This window comes from Piliocolobus tephrosceles, chromosome 4 (genome assembly GCF_002776525.5).
Source record: "Piliocolobus tephrosceles isolate RC106 chromosome 4, ASM277652v3, whole genome shotgun sequence".
In the NCBI taxonomy this organism is placed as follows: Eukaryota; Metazoa; Chordata; class Mammalia; order Primates; family Cercopithecidae; genus Piliocolobus; species Piliocolobus tephrosceles.
Genome location: NC_045437.1, coordinates 154,188,080 through 154,196,503, shown reverse-complemented (window position 1 = coordinate 154,196,503; position 8,424 = coordinate 154,188,080). Strand labels below are relative to the sequence as shown.

General features: G+C 45.7%; 1 long non-coding RNA gene across 1 annotated transcript; it reads right to left on the bottom strand.

Moving 5' to 3' along the window:
- Window positions 1-2,463: 2,463 nt before the first annotated feature.
- LOC111527822 lies at window positions 2,464-7,751 on the bottom strand. The gene is made up of 3 exons (XR_002726777.1): window positions 7,657-7,751; window positions 6,153-6,259; window positions 2,464-4,307 (listed from the first exon to the last, which is right to left on the bottom strand). It is a non-coding gene; the product is annotated as an uncharacterized LOC111527822 (long non-coding RNA).
- Window positions 7,752-8,424: the final 673 nt, after the last annotated feature.

Below are 8,424 nucleotides of genomic sequence, written 5' to 3'. Positions count from 1 at the left end.
TGGTGGCATTCTCACTGAGGACGCTGCACACAGAGGAAGAGCTCTCTCCCGCTGGCCTTGGCTCTGGAGGGAGTTCAGGAGACCCAGCTTGTGTTTCAGTAGCCTTATGGCAGATCACTCATTTTTATTTAGACTTGGATTTCCATTTAGCAAGTTGATCCAATAGTCCCTGTATACATGAAGTTGTATAGGTGGCTGCCTTGTCTCTGTTCCTCCAAGTTCCGGTGACCTCTGAGCCACCACCTGCTGGCTGCCTAGACTCAGGATGTCTAGAGCTTTGGCCTCAGTTTCCTTAGCTGCAAAATGAAGATTATAATTGTAGTCTCCATAAAGTAAAGTTTTTGGAAGGATTTAATGATCTAATGCATGTAAAGTACTGATTATATGTATATACTCATATATACAATAATTTCCCATATATATATATATATAATATATATATGCCTACACACACTTGTAATATGATTTCCCATTATATATATATAATGGGAAGGACATGATGCTAAGTGAAATATGCCAGACACAGAAAGACAAACACTACCTCATCTTACTGAAATGTGGAATCTAAAAAAGTTGGACTTATAGAATCAGAAGTAGAATGGTGTTTGCCAGTGACTATGGAGTAGGGAAATGGGGAGATGTTGATCTAAGGACATAAAGTTTCAGTTATACAGGATGAATAGGTTCTAGAGATCATGGTAACTATAGCTGATAATACTATATTGTATACTTGAAATATCATATAATACACAATATATCGTATACTATATTGTACACTCTTTGCTTAGAGAGTGAAAACTGTTCTCATCACACAAAAAGGTAATTATGTGAGATGAGTTATATGTTAATTAGGCCAATTGTGGTCATCATTTCACAATGTGTACTTATATCAGCACATCATGTTCTGCACCAAAAATACATATAGTTTTTATTTGTCAATTATGCTGTACCTCAATAAAACTAGAAATAAATAAATAAATGAGTTTTGAGGAAACTTAAAAAATCTCAGAAGCCAACACTGGTACTTTATATTAACTAAATTCTAGATTTTATTTGGATTTTGCTAGGTTTTTCTAGTAGTGTCCTGTTCTGTTCCTTGATCCAATTCAGGGCACCATATTACATTTAGACTTATTTTTATTATCCTTCTCCATTTATTCTGTAAGAATCCTGGGGATAGGAGCCGTGTCCTCTCTTCCCTCAAGCATAGCACAGTCATGCATGGGGCCATGGCACAACCAGAGCTTGGGGATGTTATCAGTGACTTTGCTCTTAAAACATCTTGTCCCCAAATCTCTGTAATCTGGGCAGATCATTAGGGCCTAGGGTGGCAGTCCTCAGTGCTCCACCCACCCTTAGCCCCGAGCCTCCTGGAGGACAGAGCCAGAGCATGTGCAGAGGAGGCCTCCTGGGCTCTGGGACACAGGGACACATGAAGTCTTTGCGTTGTGCTCATGGCAGGGAAGGGGTCACTTTCTGTTTTCCTGAGGCTCTTGAGCCAGCCTTTGGGCCTTCCCCACCATCCCAAGCCAGTGCCAGTCCAATGCTCCCTGCAGAACAGGCCCTGCGGCAGGAACCCCCAGGGCCCTAGCTTTCTTTGTTGTATGACTCCTTGGAGCTTAGGCCTTTTCTCTGGGAGAACTGCTTGAAAATTCCACCACTGAAGTTTAGAAGGATCTTTATTTCATTTCCTGCCTGGGGCCTGTGGTGGTAGAGAGAGGAAGGTGGTGGCCCTAGGGGCATAGGGCCTCCTGGTGTCTTCTGGCTTTGCACTAGACCCTTCCTGTCTGGGCTCGGGCCTGTGTGGCCTGCAATGAGAGGCCTTAACAGGGAGATCCATTCCGGGGTCTACTGAGAGTCTTATGAAGGTAGCTTCAACCCTCAAGTTAGTGCAGACCCTGGAGGAGAGTTTGATATGAAAATCCTCAGCACTGGCTAAAGAGGGCAGGTCTTTGTCATTCTCTCCCAGGACCTGCTCTTGGGCTGCCTCTCGGGTCTGTCACTTTTACCTGGAGCCATGCTGAAGTCTTGACAGTTCTGGGTCCTGGGCCTTGGAGTTGTGCAGCAAATGCTTTCAACACCCCAAGTCCCAGGGCACTCCTATCAGGCAGTCAGCCTGCCTGGCGATGGAGCCTGGCTGACTACCAAGAATGTGCACTTAACGCACATTCGTACTCCAAACCTTAAGTACATTAATATTTTGAAACCTCAAATCAGTTTGTTCTCTTAAAAACTAGAACCACATGCCCTCAGAAACGTTGTGCTGATGGGCTCTGATTTTTCTTTTCATGAAATGGAAATCTCAGGCTGTGGAGGCAGGAGACCTGTGCTCCAGCCCAGCTGTAGCACTAAGAGCCATGTGAGCCTGGGCAGGTCCCTAACCCCCAAGGCCTCAGTTTCTCTAGCTTAAGGGCCTACCAGCTCTGAGGGTTTATGATCCTAGGGGGAACAGAGACTCTGAAGTTGACTGGTTTATAGGAAATTTTATTTGAAATCCATGAGGGCCTATGATTGCTTATAAATGTTTAAGATGCATTTTTTTGTAAGTCTAAACACAGGCAAAATGACAAGAATGTAAACAGTGCTTAGAAAGGCCCTTTTTCCTGGTGCCTGTGGATGAGAATCACAGTAAAAGCATGGAAGAGGCAGGATAAGACAAGGCATGAGCTGGTCATCATGCCAGGGAACCTGTGGCTGCCCAGAGCTGGGGCAAACCAGCAGCCCGGACACCGGTTATGGTACCAGTTCTTTAGTTCTCTCCCAGGAACAAGGGCTTGGAGCCTGCAGCCTTAACTTCCCAGCTTCCCTCTGGAAGGGCCCTGCAGACTTCCTGTTGCCAGCTTTGGATTCTTGTTGGAGCCAGGTGACTGCGTGATGAGGTCCTAGCTAACCAATTTATGGGAAGATGGAGTAGAGACAATAGCGGGAACCCTGTCCTGTGCCTGGCCCTTGCCCTGAGGTATTTGGCAACCACAGCATCCACAGAAGTCACTAGGTGTGGGGCCTTGTGGGATAAGATTATTTTAGGGTGGAAAAGAGTTCTGTGGTTAATAACACAAATTAAAAAAAAAATGGTATAAATGATCAACCTGGTATCAGTTGGCTAGGGCAGCCCTCATGAGGGGGACATGAGTCTATAAGGCTTTATTCTTTTCTTCATCAAGTGTTTACTGAGTGTCTAATCCATCCCACGTACTATGTGGGTACCTGACTTGGTGGTGACTGTATCCCATTTGGGGAGAAGGAATACGAACAGGTAAACCACAGGTAAAGAAGGGGTAACAAATGGCAGACAGGGTGCTCTGATGAGAGTGGCCAGTGACTCCATTGGGGTGGTCAGGGAAGACTCCTCCTCTGGGGTGGTGCCTTTAGTTAGACCAGAAGGGTTAAGAGGAGCCACTGTACCAAGGGTGGAGGGAAAGGAATCCCAGGCAACATAACAGCATAGGTTAAGGCTCTAAAGCCAGGAAGAGCTGGGCTCGGGCTGCACAGAGTGGTTTGAACCAGTGAGGGAATACAGGCGTTGAAGATGCACATGCAGGGTTTCTTTGACTATGTGTCCTGGGCAGTAGGGGGTGTCTTTGGGGTTAGGATGATCATGGGGATACAGGATGCAAAGAGGACTATGTGTGTACCCATCAGAGACCTTGGAATGGAAATACCCTAGATTAAGCACAGCACTCATGCAGCAAAATGCCAGACTCTTGGCTAAGAAACCGAAAACCATGGCTCCCTAAGCACATGTGGAAAGACAGTGAATTAACGCAGGCTTTCCTACATCCGCTTGCTTCTCCTGCCAGCCATTGTCAGAGGCCATTCTCATAGTTTGTCCTTTTCTTATGATCATTCATATTTTTTCAAAATCTATATTCTTATATTTCCTGCAGTCTCATTTCTTTAGGTGGCCCATAATTGCTTGGGGAGAAAGCTGTCAGGAGGCCCAGCTCCAGTGCCAGAAATTCTGGGAAGCCTTGTTCAGCCTCGTAGTCCTTGCTGAGGCCTGTATCTTCTGACTTGTGTCAGCTTGGTTCTCTAAGCCACACGCTGTAGACCATTGCTACTCAAAGTGTGGTTTCCCCCTTCTCCCCTTTCCTTGACAGGTATACTCCAAGCTCACTTAGTCATGAGAATGGAGGGACATTGCCAGCATTCAAGAGGTCAGAAGTGTGGCAACAGTGACTGAGGATGATGCTTCCTTCACATGGGGTGGGAGAGAGCCTCCAGACCCAGTGAGTTCCCAGGAACCATCCGGGGTCATCAGGAGGGTGCTGCCTTGGGGAAGGATGACGCCAGGACAAGGGATGACCCTGAACAAAAAGTGCAGTCACTGATGGAGTGGAACTAAAAAAAAAAAACTCTTTATTTCAAAGCAGCTGATTGTTATTAAGCACCCACTGTTAGCTCAGCCCTGGCCAGGTTCCAGGGAAATGGGAGAAGGTGCTCATTTCAATGTCAGGACCACAAGATTTGTTTTTTAAGGGTGGTTTGCTTAGAGTCAAACAGAACTGAGAACATCCAGTCCCTGCCTTTGGATTAAGCCTGTCATCTTTGTGCGTGTTTGTGTGTGTGTGTGTGTGTGTGTGTGTGTGTGTGTGGTGAGCAGAATGGGGGGCATAGGCAGAGGAGCTCATTTTCTGCTTCCTGATTGCTCTAGGCCTATTTCTTGATCAAGAGCTTTGTTTGCTCAGTTTATTCACAGAATAATATACATATGTTGGCCTACTCCCTGCCTTCCTCTCTGGCCCCACTTCCTGATACCCCTTCACCCATGCCAGTTATCAATATATTGCCTTTCAGCTCCAAATCTACCCTTACTTTCCTGCTTGTTGATAATGGAGGTGGGTTTTGTAAATATTTTTCCTTTATTGACAAAGATCACTGGAGGGACACTGGAGAGAGAAGGGGTTTCCCCTTCCTGGGTCCCATGAGCCTGGTCCACCAGGCTCCTACAGAGCATACTTTCTCCAGGCTCAGGTCCTAAGAGCATGTAGTTTCTGCTATGCTAGGCTCGTGCAGTGAACTCCTTTTCCCAATGCCTGGCTCCTGCAGAGGGGGCTTTTTGAGCTCCTATAGTACCCAGTGACTCACAGCCCCCTGCCTCTCAACCGTGTCCTCTGGCAACCTTCCGGCAGAATGCCACACTCATACTTGTGAGTAGTTTCCCCCAGGACTCCCTCAGGTGACTGTACAGTGAGTTCCTAGACATGGCGTTTGTGGACACCTTCCCCTGACACCCTAGTAGGCAGATTTCCAGCAAGTCCTACCAGCAGGTCATCTGCCTTCATTACTTTTTTCTCATCCAGTAGGCCATGGCTGTCCCCTCTCTAAGATCTTAATCCCAGCCCTAGTGGGAGGAAGAGGCTCTTCTGTGGGCATCAATCTCAGCCTTGGGGGTAATGGCTGCTACCTGTATCTGCTGTTCTTATATTCTTTAACTCTTACCAGAGTTAATTCTGCTCTTTTATTAATAATTCTTCATACTAAACATTTTTCTGTTTGAAAATTACTGTGTGGTTTCTTTATCCTGATTGGACCCAGTGGGCAGAACTTTGAGGAGTACATTTGCTTGTCCACTAGTGTGAAATGAAAGATAGAAGTATGGACCTACATAGATTTACAGGTAGTTACTAATGGTTTGGCTGGATAGACAGGAACTTGGAAATAGCAGGATTGGAAGATTAGTGATAATAAAGTCTGGGGAAGATGTATATGGATGGATCTCTCTCAGAATGGGCACAAATGGTGAAGATATTTGTGTCCCATGTGAATGCCCAAAGGGCATCATTACTATAGAAGAGGTTAATAATCGGACAAAATAACATGCTCAGGAGCTGTCAGTCAGCCTCTTCCCTCAGCCACCCTAGTGCTTGCTCAATGGGACCTTGAACAAAGAAGCCAAGTTGGCAGGGATGGAGACTATGCAGGGGCTTAACAGGGTGGACTTCCCCTTATAAAGGCTGTACTAATACTATAGCTTGGTGCCTAACCTATCTATAGCAGAGACTAAACACTGAGCCCGATATGACACCATTCCCTGGGGGTGAGTAGACAGTCACCTGGTGGCAGATTGATTACAATGGACATTTTCTATTATGAAGGAGGCAGAGATTTGTCACCACGAGAATAGATATGTATTCTAGGAATCGACTTACCTTCTTTGCACATAGTACTTCTGCCAGCACCACCATCTGTGGATTCACAAAATGCCTATCCACCATTAAGGCATTCTCCATAGCATTGCTTCTGGTCCAGGAACCCACTTCTCAGCAAAGAAAGTGGTGCAATGGATTAATTTCCATGGAATTAACAGGTCTCACTATATACCCCGTTAACTGGAAGTGACTAGGCTAAATGAAAGGTGCAGTCACTTACAGAAGACTCAGTTGCAGCACCATTTGGGATTAAACACCCTGAAAGGATTGGATTCTGTCTTAAAGGACATAGTATATGCTTTGAGTCAGAGGCCATAATACGGCACGATTTCCCCATAGCCAGAATACAAGGGTCTGGGAATCAAGGGATACAAAGAGAGTTACATCTCTTACTATTATGTCGAGTAATCTATGCACAGAATTTTATCTTTACACAGGAGCTACAACTATGATTTCATTAAACTGAAAGAAAGATTTGTTCATTTTGGGCTTAAGGACTGTGATGGTCTGAATCTGTTTCAAAATTCATGTATCAGAAATTTAATCTCCAATGCAACAGTGTTGGGAAGTAGGACCTAATGAAAGGTGTTTAGGTCATGAGGCCTCCACCTTCACGAATAGATTAAAATCATCATAAAAGAACTTGTGGGAGTGGGTTCAGGCCCTTCCACTCTTCTGCCATGTGAGAACACAGCATTCATTCTCTCTTGCCCTTCCACCTTCCACCATGGGAAGACGCAGCAAGAAGGCCCACACAAGATGCTGGCACCTTGATCTTGGACTTTCCAGCCTCCAGAACTGTGAGAAATCAATTTCTGTTCTTTATAAATGACCCAGTTTCAGGTATCTTGTTATAACTGCATAAACAGACCAGGACAAGGCCACTGAATCAATAGGCAGAAAAAAGAGCTACTCTACTGGCTGGAGTGATTGATCCTGATCACCAAAGGGTGATTGGATTGCAGCTATATAATGGGAGCAAGAGAGACTATTTCTGGAGCCAAGGAGATTCTGTGGGTCCCCTCTTAGTACTTCCATACCTACTAGTAAAAGTTAATGGAAAATTACAGTAACCAAAATACAGGCAGGGTAATTGAGGACTCAGACCCTTCAGGAATTAAGGTTTTGGTCACTCTACCAGGTAAAGACCCCAGTCTGCTGAAGTCCTGATTGAGCATGGGGAAGCACAGATTGGTTAGTAGAAGAAGAAAGCCATAGATATCAATTATAACCTCAAGACCAGTGATGGAGATGAGGAGTGTACCGGTTCTGCATATTCTCTCTAGAGGAGGAAGAGGAGACTGCAGGCTAGTTAAGGTACAAAGAGTCAGAGGGAGAAAGAAGACTTTCCCATAAGACAGACCAGTCTCCACTCCCCATAAGCTTCCTTTGGAAGATAAAGGAGGTGAAAGCAGTGAGGGCAAAATCAGGAGGCCATGTCCATGATGGGTGTCCAGAGAAGGAATATCTCATTGACAGCGGGTATTTCCTTATGGGATCCAACCTCCAGGACTGAGTTGTTCCAGGAATTATATAGCCAGACACAGCCACGGGGCAAGCACCATACTCAGGGGTCTCATAGGGAACGTAGTTCTCTCTGGGGTTGAGAAGCTTTGGATGGTGGTGAGGGTAGCAGCAGGGCTAACCTGGGATCTGCCATGTAGAGCCCCTGTTTCTTAGTGGCAGTGGCAGCCAGAAAGCCACAGCCTGCTTACGAAATAGCCATCAGTGGGACCCAATTTTGACATTTTCAGCAGGAGAGACAAACGTGGGCAACTGTCTAGGGAAAAGGAGTACCCAAAATTGCGAGTATGGGTTACTAGGTACAATAGTGCAGGGAGCCTGGATTTCTGGGCCCCTATATTATGGCAGTGGAAGAGATGGCATCATGTACTGGTTGGTGGTTTAAAATTGCAACTGTAGCCTGTTGGAGAGCCCCCAATCTTGCAAGGTGTGGTCTCGCAACCAGCCATAGCTAAGGACTCAGGAGTCGATTCCAGTATTGTTTAAAGCCAGACGATTCTGGGACATAGGGTTTATATCAATTGGGGTTCAGTCAGGGAAGGAGAACCATTACGAGTGAAATGGAATGAAATATTTCTTTAGGGGATTCAAACTAATGTAAGTGTGGGAGCTGGTGAAGAATTCCACAGAAAGCTGTTTTCTCTGCATCTCATAGTGGGCCTGAAGTTGTTATAGGTTACAGACCTACAGCTCAGGAAGAAACACTGGACGTAAAGTGGGCAGGGCAAGGACAAACAAGTCTGTGGTG